Below are 14,203 nucleotides of genomic sequence, written 5' to 3' on the forward strand. Positions count from 1 at the left end.
AGCGATTTGTAAACATTTCCAGAGGGGTAGATTGGCTGATAAAGATACGAGTGCATTTAGATGGGCTTCACTTGAGCATTATTTAAAATTATGTGCAGCAGCAGGGGAAGAGGTCAGGTATTAATTCTCCTAGGCAATATCAGATTGAGACTTTTTTTTTTAATGTCAGCATCACCTTCCAGTTCATAGCTTTGTACGCTTCTATTGACGACACGACTGTTATCTTCTTGATGGATTCCCTTCTTTAGAAAATTTCAGCTGTAAGAGTGAAAGCTGTTGAGGACGTCGCTCATACTTCTTCTTATATACTAGGAAGGTTTCTCCTCTGTCTTCCTCAGGGAGCTGATGCAGTGAGTCATGGAGAGAAAGCAAACAGATGTGAACCCTCTGGCCCTTTGACTCCCGGCGATGCCCAGACAGGCAGCAAAGCCAGAGAGAATGTGTATCCTGGATTCCGGGAAGCATTTTAGATGTAATGGACACAGCCATCTGTGAAATATTACAGGTCATTTCTATCCACATATTGTATTTTACATCTGGCTTAGGTAAACATCTTATCCTTCATTTTACATTACTGACTAAAGCAACTGGACCATAGCTTACAATTGCCTTAAAAATTTATTGGTGAGTAGGAAGTAAATCTGTGGTTTTGTGTGTGTGTGTGTGTGTGTGTGTGTGTGTGTGCGTGTGTGTGTGTTTGCTAAGAAAACACATGTCTGAATTCTTCCTCAATTACAAGATATATCTCCTAAAAGGAAAGCATTAAAATTTAGTTCATTCTTTTAATGTGAAGGAGAAAATGTTGGGAAAACACTGTAATATTGTTTCTACAAATTTTGCTCCTCTTCAACCAATATGAAAATTATATCCAGAAGCACTACGTTAATATAATGGATAAGTCGGATGTGATGAAAAATAGATTAGGGATGATTAATTTTTTAAGGTTTATTTATTTGTGTGTGTGTGTGTGAGAGAGAGATGCAGTGTGAGGAGGGGAGGAGCAGAGAGAGAGGGAGACACAGAATCTGAAGCAGGCTCGAGGCTCTGAGCTGTCAGCACAGAGTCTTGAACTCATGAACCATGAGATCATGACCTGAGCCAAAGTCAGATGCTCAACCAACTGAACCACCCAGATGCCCCTGATTAGGGATGATTAAAAATAACATAAATATGTAGCTGTTGGAAGGGTATATATCCCTTTTGTTATAAAATTCTCCTGACTCATTTCAGCTCTAACATTCCGGCTCCTCCCTTACTCTGGGGGGGCACATCCTAGCTCAGTTCTGAAAACATAAATGCATTTTTTATTCCACAGGTATTCACCAACCCCATTATGTTCCAGGCACTGTGTTAAGTACTGTAGCTAGTAAAGTTGACCAGAGGGACCCAGACCTTCTATAATTCCATCTACAGTCTAGAGGGAAACAGAACAAAATAAGCAATTTACATGATGAGATAATGTAATGAGCCTCTTATATGGAAAGTGAAGTCTATGACGGAAGTCCGTAGCCAGGGATGCTAACTCACTCTGTGCAGGAAAGTACAGGAAGGCTTCTAATTTGGGGCTTGAAATAATTCTAAAGATGATTGAAAAAAGCATTTTCTAGGCATACGTGAGGTCCTGAACGGTCTAGGAAATAAAATATGTGCATATATAATATTCTTGTGACTAAAGCCTAGAATTCAAGGATGGCCTGGTGAGATAAGGCTGTAGAGGTAACCAAAAGGCATGTTAAGAAGTTGGGAACTTTTTCTAAACTAGGGGGATACTATTTTCAGGCACCCTGTGCTTATGTCAGAATCGCTTAGGAAGCATGGCCTTAGGAATGAATAAAGCAGCAGAAGCCTGCAAAGGAAGCTAAGAACTATAGGTTAGAGAGGTCCCCAGAACAGGATAACATGAAAATGTTCTGAAGGGGGCCCTAAGGAAAGAACTTATTTCAAAACCAGACACGGCTGATGGTTCTTTGGGAAGGTCTAGCAAAACAAGGATCCAATGTGTTCATTGGAATAATTAATTCCAAAGTATGGACAATCTCAGGAAGACAGTTTGAATGGAGCTGTGGGATTTTATTGTTAAGTCAAAGGAAAACAGTAGACAAGAACGAGGCAGAATGAACCAGGACGGGGGGAATGTAGGATGTCACTCAAACACAGAAGGCACAGAGGGGCCAGGCAGAGACAATTCCAGGGGAGCAAGGCGGGGAGGGCGGAGGGAGGAGGGTCAGTCCCAGATTGAAGAAGGGATATTGTGAAGGTTTTATGTGTCAACCTGACTGGACTAAGGATGTTCACTCCTTAGTTGTTTATAGCTGTTAAACTATTATTTCTGGGGGCACCTGGGTCCAACTCTTGATTTGGGCTCAAGTCATGACTTCACAGTTCGTGAGACTGAGCCCTGCGTCAGCTGTACCCTGACAGCAGAGAGTCTGCTTGGGATTCTCTCTCTCCCTCTCTCTGCACCTCCCCCACTCACACTCTGTCTATCTTTCTCAAAATAAATAAACTTAAAAAAAAAAGTGATTAACGGGTGTGTCTGTGAGGATGTCTCCAGAGAGATTAGCACCTGAATCTGTAGACTGAGAAAAGAAGATCTTTTTCACCCGGTGTGAGTATCATCCAATCTATTCAGGGCTTAAATGGAACAAAAATGTGAAGGAAAGGCAAATTTCCTTTCTTCTTCAGCGGGTACATCTATCTCTTCCTGCCCTCTGACATTGGCTCCCCGGGTTCTCAGACCTTCAAATTTGGGCTGAACTCTATACCCCCAGCTTCTTTCCTTGTTCTCCAGCTTGAAGACAGCAGATAGATATTTTGCAGTCTCCCTAATAAATTCCTATAATAGGAGTGCCTGGGTGGCTCGGTTGGTGAAGCATCTCACTCTTGGTTTTGGCTCAGGTCCTGATCTCAGTGTTTCATGAGTTTGAGCCCCTGTGTTGGGCTCCATGCTGAGAGTGTGGCACCTGCTTGGGATTCTCTCTGTCTCTCTCTGCCCTTCCCCAACTGGCACTGTCTTTGTCTCTCTCAAAATATGTTAAATATCTATATCTATCTATCTATCTATCCATCCATCTATATCTGATACAGATATCTAAAATGACATTGTTTCCAAAGGGGTTCTATTTCTGTGACTGATCATATAAAGTGAAAAGGATTCCATGTAGATGGCTCTTCTTACTTCTGTTAGTAGAAAATCAGGTAACATCCCAAGGGTGAGCATGAATATCAGTAGGAACGGAAAAATTAAGGAGGTTAAATAATTGAAGTATTTTTGTGGAGAAAAGGATGGAGATCAAAGTGAGGAGACTGTTTTTGCTAAGATGCATATCCACTTGGATACTATAGAGATGTGAAATTAGAGTGATTTACCTTATATAGAAGTGTCTGTCTCTTTTCTATAACAGTTGATAATGCTTCTTAAGCTACTATGGTAAGTAATTTTTTTTTCAGTTCATCATGGGAAGATCATTTGGAAAACACAATAAAATAATATCTCAGGGAAGTCAAGTGTCTATAGACATTTCTCAATGTTATACTTACTTGTTTTACCTTTCCCATCATAGGCTGGGAACACTGTGCAGAAACCCCTCATCTGTAGACTGCACTTAGCTAAAATGAAGCCATTTATAAAGGACACTGTAATCAGTTTATTGGGGGACCAAGGGTTCTTCTGTCTTGGGGCTGTTCATCTCATAGACGAACTCACCTACAAGGAAGATAATGAACGGTGACCCACCTAAAATTAAAATAAACTCTTCCTCTCTGAGGGAAGATGCTAAAGGACAAACATAATCTATGACAAAGAAGCGTAAAAATGTCCACCAGACATTATGTGTATCACAATGTTTGGTGACCATGAGTATAGAGCGGCTCTATTTTTCATGAGTATGAAATTTTTGTCCACTTAACTGGCCACAAGTATGGAGTCAATTGGATGGAGACTGTATTCCTCCAGTTCATGACTGTTGACAGATACATCAGAGGGAGAAAGAGGCAGGAGAGGTTATTGGGAGTCTAAGTAGTCACTTTCGAGGACTGCTATCAGAGACTAAATTGGAAAGACTGGTAGACTGGTGCTCACACAGAGCTTGAAACACCAGTCCATGTTGGAAATAATCGGTCAAGCACTCTGGAATAGAGGCCATGATGACAGAGTGGAATGTATGGGTTTATTGTTTCAGGTGATGACAAGGAAAAAGTAGTGGGAGGCTGATAGCATGAACATGTAGAGGTACAGAGATTGGGTGAAATGGGTCACCAAGGATAAGGAGGGGAAAAGCTAATGTGCCTGAAGTTGTCGAATGGATGGTGCATGTACGTCTTCGAGTCATTCAGGATGATGGAAGGACTGTAAGTACAGTATAAAGTCCACAAGACATGTGCTCATGTACTAGTGACTGAAACATAGCCAGGTAGGCAACAGATGACAAAGAGGAACAAAAGAGGAGCAAAGGAGGGCACAGAGTACCAACATAAATTAAATTTACTTATGTATTTGTTTGTTTCAGAAAATGGTGGAAAAGGGATTGTCTGGAATTGACCACAACAAGCCAAAAGGACATGCTTTTGAATGTGGCATAGAAAAACCCTAGGAGAGTTTCAGCAATGTATTATCCACAGGGAAAGAGAAATTTCAAGGAAGAGGTTGAGTGAGTAGTAGGCTTGACGAACCATGAAACTGGGTTCTAGGAAGTTCAGGGGTGAGAAGAGCACAGAAAAACTGAGTAAGGGATGAACAAGTCCCATGGGGTTGGGGCCACAGCTTGGTGAGGGGACTGTCTTATATTTGATATGGTAATTAAGCCCAATCAGGACGTGACCTGTGGTGGTTTTAGCTGATTGCCTAGAAAGTTTGCCTCAACAACCCCTTAAAAGTAGATTCGACAAGGGGGAATAGACAAGGCTCTTATACCTTGGAAGGGTTAAACTGTATCTTGAAGTATTCTGACGTATGGAAATAAAAAGATGTGTATGGAGAGAGCTGGGCAAGAGGCTCTCTTTCTCAAGACAAAGGCAAAAGTCAGAACAGGATTCTTAGCATGATTGTTAAAGTTGATGTAATTGGGCTATGGGAAAACGTCTGACATAACCTGTTTTCCCTCCTTTCTTTGCCTGATGTAATGATTCCTTAATTTCTTTGACAACATTGAGACAGGGTTTTTTTTTATTTTTCTTTTAAAAATTTGGTCTCTATTAAATGGGAAGGCTAAGCAACATGTAGCTATACCCGGGCTGGTAATATACGTTAGCTGGTATATTGCTGAAGTCTGGAGCTGACACTGTTCGGTTAATGAAGTTGGAAAGTGAGTTTTTGGCAATCTACATCAATGACAGTGTAAGTAGTTCTGGGTGTCTGTTACAGTGAATAAAGACTTTTTTCCTGATCTTCTTCTTCTTCTTAGCAGGGCAGAGTTAGTGAAATTCAATTACAACTTATTTTTGCCTTATTTGTGGTGCAAATGGACAAGCTACATACACACTGAATCTAATTAAATGAGAAATCTCTCTTTACAGGCAATATGAGGTAGATACTCAATACTGTGCTAGCAAATGTTTAAATGGCTCTCCAGGGGGAAAAATGTATCTGTGTTATTATGAATGAGTTTAGTATAAATTTTATTATAAACTTTAACAAGTTTATTATAAATTGTACTGATACTAAGAATGTGTAACATTCACTTTACAAAACATTATAAAAATATGGAATACTTTTTATTGTAAATTCCTGCAGCCAATGAATTCTCACTGATGGCTATCATTGATTTTGGATGAACACTTGTATATGTAACTAAGCATGGTGAAATTTAACCATTGTTTAATGAAATCAGACTACATGACTACTACCTGATTCAGCACTTAGGTCATCAATGGGTGAACCCAGGCTTAACATGAATATTTTGTTGGACAGGTGTGACGAAAGTGAAACAAGGTGGGATATGTTGGACATTTAGTCACTTCTCAATGACATGAGCAACATCTTTATCGAGTAATACCAGTTTCCAAATATCGATATCATTTCCTCATTTTTTCTGAACTGTATTCACAAGGTAATAGCTACAGACACAACACGATTTTAAGCTTAATATGAATTATTAATATTTTTTCTTTCATGTCTTTAAGTCCATACAATTAACAAAATGGTAATTTAACCCATGATTTTTGCCATTTGAAAAATCTGTGATAATATACTCCCATTAGGACTGATTTCAAGTGACCAACGCGGCTTCACTAATTATACAGATGAGAAAAGATTCCCCATGACACACAGTTCTATGCTATTTCCACTGTACAGAAACAATAGACATAAGTCTATTGTCAGGAACATGTATGTAGTAAAATGCCGCACAGCAATCAGGACGTAATAAATCTTGATTACTCATTACCTTTGATTTCGGTATAATGTATTTAAATGTGTATGTACGTAACCTGTACTTGATAAATGACTGTGTTTAAAATCTGGCTTGTGAGGGGCACCTGGGTAGCTCAGTCTGTTGAGTGTTGAACTTTGGCTCAGGTTGTGATCTCATGGTTCATGAGTTTGAGCCCCGCTTCAGGTTCTCTGCCGATAGCTTGGAACTTGGAGCCTGCTTCTGAGTTTGTGCCTACCTCTCTCTCTAACCCTCCTCTGCTCGCACTCTGTCTTCTCTCTCTCAAAAATAAATCAAACATAAAAAAAAACAAAAAACAAAAAAACAAAAAAAACTGGCTTGTGAAAATTCTTGAAAATGTATCGGGTGTCTCTTGTGAGGTGGTGTGTAGGAGCCCGATCACACCATGAGCCTGATCTCTTTAAAAGCAATGGCTAGGGGCGCCTGGGTGGCTCAGTCGGTTAAGCGTCTGACTTCCGCTCAGGTCACGATCTCGCGGCCCGGGAGTTCGAGCCCCGCTCGCGCTCTGGGCTGATGGCTCAGAGCCTGGAGCCTGCTTCCGATTCTGTGCCTCCCTCTCTCTCTGCCCCTCCCCCATTCATGCTCTGTCTCTCTCTTGTCTAAAAGCAATGGCCAAAACCTAATCATTGTTCCATTTTGCTAAAAGGAAAGTAGTTCTAAGATGGTGTGAGGGTTCCAAACCTGTATGGTCTCAGGAGCTTCCCCGACATAAGCGTGTGGCTCACTGAAAGGTGACTGGGAAAAGGTCTGCGTGAAAACGTGGAAGATCTCCTTAAGGACCAGTCTGCATATTGTGCCTCGTGGAAAAGTCCTTAGACCTTGAGAATGCAATCTTGACCTTTGGTTCTGCCATTTGCCACTTCTGTGATTCTGGGTAAGCTCTTCAACCTGTGTTTCTGTTTTCTGACCTATTGCATGTGAGTATTGTAGTAAACCCTAACAGAGTCCTTCTAAAGTTCTGATAACTTAATAAGTAAAATTTTAGAATAGTGCCTGGCATGTTCTGTGTGGTAGGCAAGACCAGGAAATCTTCAGATCAATAACACCCCTGCCCTTTCCCCAAATTCCGCGTCTATCTTTCTCTTTACTTTCTGATTCTGGAATGTGCCAGTTACTTTTACAGGGAGTAAAGTTTGAATATACAGTCATTTCATGTAATCCACACTAATGATGAACTTAACTGCACAAAGACCATTGGCTTTAGGGAAAATCTCCTGGAAGACAAGAAAATTGTAAATAACTCTCTCAGAGCAATTGTCTCAGGCAGTGCAAATACCTCAACGTAAGGATTTTGATACAATCATTTAAAATCATGGCGTTGATATTTAGTCATTCAATCTCGGAAGTGTTGATGTCTCTGAACATTAGTTTCTTCACTTAGAGAAAGATTTCGTTTTATTTGTAATTATGCCAGTATTTACTTGTAACGGGTAATATAGGTTTTTTATTAAGAAATAAAACCAAGATATTGTTATCACTATGAAAATAAAATTAGCAATGATTTCTTAGTTGTAATAAGTATTTCACAGGTTTATTTTAGGAATGGGAAGTAATGCATGCCAAATTACTACACATTATGACCCCTGAGAACAGTTATTAATATAATTGTCATTGTTAGTAGATGTAAATATTTTACCTCCACTTAAAATATAATGACAAGTATGTTTACACCTACACCTTCAGGTAGTTAACAGGATTAATATTCCTGAAAATTTCTCTCCTAATGAATTATTTTTCTCTAGAAATATTGCATTGTTACTGGAATTTTAGGTAAATGAGGTTTCAGACGGCATCTAATAGTTTCCAAAATCATAAAATTCTGTCACCTGTTACAGCCTATTTAACTCCGTTTGCTTTCCTCTAGAATACTGTCAGCAAAGTGTAGGGGGTTATTCAATTACATTTTCATGTAAAATTAAGACAACTGAAGAGAACATTCCCGAATTCTTTTACTTTCAGCGTTAATAGGTATAGTTTCATTGTTTTCTTACCTATTAGAAGCAAATCACTGTTTTTTCTTTTTTTTTTTTAATTTTTTTTTCAACGTTTATTTATTTTTGGGACAGAGAGAGACAGAGCATGAATGGGGGAGGGGCAGAGAGAGAGGGAGACACAGAATCAGAAACAGGCTCCAGGCTCTGAGCCATCAGCCCAGAGCCTGACGCGGGGCTCGAACTCCCGGACCGCGAGATCGTGACCTGGCTGAAGTCGGACGCTTAACCGACTGCGCCACCCAGGCGCCCCTGTTTTTTCTATCAGTAACTAAATTGCACGAAATTTATAATGCTTTGAGCTTGTCCCAAATTTGGTTTCCTATGTCCCTTTTGGATTGTCTTCCACTCTTGACAGTGGTGTTCCACAGCCTGATAATTCAACCTGACTCATATTAGCAAGTCTAGGAGTAGCAAGTCTAGGATAGCATTTGCATATTTAATTACAATCTATGGGTATTGTGACAATTAGCTCAATTGTTTCTTGATAAAATTCATGTTGCACATAGAATATGTACTGTGGTCATGACTGTTGATGTAGGCCAATGCTTGTGCTCGTGGGAACAGCAGAAATGATAACATTACTGTTCATAATCGTTGCTCACGTGGGCCTCTGTGGTACCTAAAATTAGAGCTCACTGGCTTTCACCAATGAGGGCTAAATATTTGTTGGTCTCATGGGCTTGCTCTGAATATGGAGACTCTTAGAGCCACGAATACTATGCATAAAATAGCTTAGGTACAGATAGAGGACACAAATGCTTCTTTGTTTTTCTTTGGTTTGTTTTAGGCTTCCTTATGAGCAGATGGGGCAAGTGAGAGAGACTTTGGTTTGTTTCTGTTATCTTTTCCTTCTCAACTTAAATTACCTGGTAAATTTCCAAGGCATTTTCCGGCTACTCCGGCAGTAGTTCAAACAGTTTCCAAAAAAGTTCTGAAAACTTGAATTGTTAACATGTATTTTGGAATATATTTTTGTAATGATTGCTTTTTTGTTTGTTTTAAATGCTTGTTCATTTATTTTGAGGGAGAGAGAGAGAGAGAGAGAGAGCAAGTCGGGGAGGGGTAGAGAGAGGAGGAGAGAGAGAATCCCAAGCAGGCTCCTCACTGTCAGTGCAGAACCCGACGCAGGGCTCAAACTCACGAACAGTGAGATCGCGACCTCAGCCAAAATCAAGAAGTCAGAAGCTGAGCCAACTGAGCCACCCAGGTGCCCCATGATTGCTATTTCTTTAATGTGATTATCTCCAAAAACAAATACTATTACCATTGATAATTAAATATTTCTGTCTCCTCACCAGCTATCAAGAAATTACAATTAATTTCATGATGAACTCAGCCATTTATTCCAAAAATTGGGTCAACAACTCACCCACCCTTTATGTACCACTTATAGTGGAGCACATTGGAAGCCACTGAAAATTAAATTAATGATATATAATCTTATTATTAAAGATAGGTTACTCCTACCATGGATATGTGCTATTAACTTCAAATATCTGTGGATCAAAAAGAAATCAGGGCTATTATAGTCAACATTCAACAACCACCATTTGCTGCTCAACTGAACCCCTTGGAGAAGAAGATATAGAAAAAAGAAAAACAACCCTCATCCATGTAGGACATGAAGATCCAGCATCATTCCTCTGAGACTGAAGCACTCACTGAAATTTGGGACAAATTCAGACACTTAAGTCAGCTAAAACATTTCGGAAGTAGAACTCCTGACTCATTGAACATAAATGGCTGGTTTCATTCAACCTGAGTGGTTGTCTTTCTCAGCCTCTCTCCATCACTGAGTTCTGTCTTCTTTCCCATAACCATGCAATCACCTGGCTGGCTGCTTGCTCTGGGCCTTTCCAGCCAGCCCCTTACCACCCCAGCCAGCGGCTGGCATCCTCAGTTTCTCTTTCCCCCATTTCTCGCAAAGCTGCCATGCACAAAAACTAATAACCTGCAAAACCTTGGACACATAAGCAGTACAGTGAAAGTGAAAAAAAAATCACCCTTGAGAGTTTGGTGTCTGTACAAAATTCTTCTTGTAACACCTGTTTATGTGTAGCATCTGCTGGAGGGCATCTCGTGTTTACATTGCAGGGAAAGAACAGAGAAAAAGAAGGTAAAAATTTATACCATATCCCTAATAGAAAACGATCAAATATTGAAAGGAGAAATGAAAGTAATGTTCGTTGCTTCCGAGTGAGAAAGATGGCCCAGGTTATTTGTGTTTATATTACCGTGCAAATCAACGGAGTCTTAGTACATATTTTAAGACAGTAATTATTTATATTGATTGGCAAGATTTCTTTGCCTTTCCCGTTGCTTTATATGTGAATAAATTTCTCTTCTGTAGGCGACTCTTATTTATGAGGTTAATTACTTTTTTATTCAGAGTCACCTGGGATGAAAAATCCAATAATTTTTTCTAGGACAAGCGTGACCTTTGGAAGAGCTTGTGGGTACAGAAACAGAACAGGGAAACCTCTTAGCAATAGCACTTTTAGATTGCTCACTGTACCTTCTTACGATGGCTCACTAGGAATGCCCCATAGAGAGTTTCCAAATAAATGTCTACAATTTAGTTTCAGCTCCCACATCCATTATTTGCTCTTAAAAGTGGTATTATTGGGACGCCTGGGTGGCTCAGTCAGTTGGGCTTCCGACTTGGGCTTGGATCATGGTCTCACAGTTTGTGAGTTCGAGCCCCGCATCAGGCTCTGTGCTGACAGCTCAGAGCCTGGAGCCTGCTTCGGATTCTGTGTCTCATTCTCTCTCTGTGTGCTCTGTTTCTGTCTGTCTTTCAAAAATAAATAAAAATGTAAGAAAAAAATTAAAAAATAAAGAGTGGTATTATTAGCTCCATCTTGGTAATGCTTGTTAAAGTCATTTATCAATAATGTGTTTACCCCTGGGGTATCTCAAAACATTATAGCACACATAATTTCGAATTACTTGGCATTCAGTCCTCGGAGTCCCAATGTATTAATTAAACGTTGGCTACTAATAGTTTATAAATTTGTAAGTAAAGATGTAAGGACCAGTCCCTGATCAAAAGGTCAAAGTTATAAGTATACTGTTTATTTTATATTTATAGTTTTTTTTTGAAATTATAAAATTAATGTGATTCTTTCCTGATCCTAAACGTCTCCCTGAAAATATCATTTGTTAAACCAATGATGAGTAACAACATGTATTAAATACTTTGGGCTGGAAATTATATATTTTGGGGGGACTTCTTGAATTATCTGGGGGTCAACATAAATTAAGAAAATACATTTTCATGACATCTTCCATTTTTCTTTTCATGCTAGGGTTACATAAGATTTCTCTTGAAGAAGTTCTTAACTTTAATATAATTATGTAAAAATATTATAAACCGTATGGCTAATAATTGATGGTGCTAGGTATAATTTTAGCTTATACTGAGGAAACTTCCTTTGTCCTCCAAATACTGAAAACAATAGTAACCATTTAAGTAATATTTAAGAACAGCAAAATTACTGCTTTTTAAATTACAGTTAGACATGACTTCTCTACAGTCCTCTCCACCGAAGGGATAATTTTTGTTTGGAGAATTTGCTGCAGTCCTAATCATAGATGTTCTTGGATAGCTGTGTGCTCTTGTTAGAGTATTTGGGTTTTACTATCAAGGCTGGTTTTCTTCTCGTTACTCAGTCAGCCACTGTAATAGGCTGAATAATTACCACCCAAAGATGTTAAGTTCTAATCACTCCAACCTGTAAATGTTAGCTTATAAGGAAATAGTCTTTGCAGATGCAATTAAGGTTCTCGAGACAGGGAGGTTACTGTGGATGAGCTGGGTGGGCTTTAAACCAAATCGCAGTTGTTCTTATGGGCAAGACACAAGGAGATTTGTCACATGACGGAGAGGAGAAGGCAATGTATCCACTGAGGCAGAGTTTGGAGTGAGGCAGGCTTGAACCAAAAAAAGTCATCAGCTGCCAGAAACTGGAACAAGGAAGGGAAGGATTTTCCTCTAAGAGCCTCCAGAGCAAGCCCAGCCCTGCCCAGACCTCGATCCCCACCCAGTAGAACAAAAGTCAGATCTCTAGCATCCGGAACTTTAAGAAACAAATTCTAATTATTTTAAGCCACTAAATTTGAGGTAACTTGTTACGGTAGCCTCAGGAAACTAATACAATCACCATCTGGCACTCAATCATGAATGGATATTCAAAAAAACTGTTGAGTACTACCTTGTGAACAACCAAAAAAGGAAACATCACGTGATTATACCATGTTATTACACTGAACCAAGTATTGAAACAACTAAATAAAACTGAACAAGGATTGGAACAACTAAACAATCAGTAATAATAGCTTATGAATCATTTTATATTAATCATTCATAAGAAAATATTGTTTAAATACAAAGACATATATACTTTGAAGATTATATTATCTGAAATGTATAGATGTCACCATTCTTTTTTGAATGTTTATTTATTTTTGAAAGAAAGTGGGGGAGGGTGGACAAAGAGAGAGGGCGGGGGTGGGAGGGGGCAGAAGATCTGAAGCAGGTTCCCTGTTGACAGCAGAGAGCTGGATCCAGCGTTTGAACTCACGACTGGTGAGATCATGACCTGAGGCAAAGTTGGATGCTTAGCCAACTGAGCCACCCAGGTGCCCCAAAATGTCACTAGTTCTTGATGATACAAACAATACAGGGGCACCTGGGTGGCTCTGACGTCGGCTCAGGTTATGATCTTGCCTTGTGAGTTCGAGCCCTGTGTCGGGTTCTGTGCCTGGAACCTGCTTCAGATTCTGTGTCTCTCGCTCTCTGCCCCTTCCCCACTCACGCCCTTTCTCTCCTAAATGGATAAACGTTAAAAAAAAAAACAAAACACATTAAAACAAATAAAAAAAGACGTGCAATGTGTGAAAAAAAATACAACACACCATTAAAAGTAGAATTAGTATCCGTATTAGTATCCGTATTAGTATCCGTATTAGTATCCCCCATTCTGAGTGCCCAGTCTGTCACCATAGATACTAATAGTCAACTTGTGTATGTGTGTGTGTGTGCATGTGAGTGTGTGTGTGTGTGTGTGTGTGTGTGTGTGTGTATTCTAGATATGTAGATGCACATACTTCTGTGTTCTAGAGAGAGAGTTCTTTTCTTTAAGGGATCACATCAGAACTTTACCTAACCTAAATTAGGATATGTTACCTATGGGTTTCATGGGTGGATAACCATGCCTCATTCTTAAGTCTCCACTTCTGGGTTAGCGTGCTTGTTTAGACGAACCCATTTTAATAATTTAGCATAACTGTAAGTCTCTTCAGAGAAAATCCAAAGAAAAAAGAAAAAAGAAACAAAAACATTGGCGGTCTCTCTTACTTATTACGCCTCCATGTCTCCCCTATAATGGCACCTGGTTATAGGGTGAAACAAGATATGTGCTTTCCTTGACTTTGTCTTAAAGGAAATGACCAATTTCGTCTGGCACACCTGGTCACTGAATGTCCTGTTTGACTTCTGAGAAAAAAAAAGCAGTCCTGATACCAATCTGCATATTTCTCAGGACCAAGCATGAACAGAAGCGCTCTGCAGAGGCACCTGGGTGGCTCAGTAGGTTAAGCTCCCGACTCTTGATTTTGGCTCAAGTCATGATCTCAAGCCACACGTTGGGCTGCATGCTGAGCACTGAGCCTGCTTGGGATGCTTTATCTCTCCCTCTCTCTGTCTCTCCCTGAATTACTCACTCTCTCTCTCTCTTTCTCGTTCTCTCTCAAAAAAAAAAACAAAAAACAAAAAACAATGCTCTGAACACAGCAAAAATGACAAGCATCCTCTTCTAC

The sequence above is a fragment of the Felis catus genome, chromosome A2 (genome assembly GCF_018350175.1).
Source record: "Felis catus isolate Fca126 chromosome A2, F.catus_Fca126_mat1.0, whole genome shotgun sequence".
NCBI lineage: Eukaryota > Metazoa > Chordata > Mammalia > Carnivora > Felidae > Felis > Felis catus.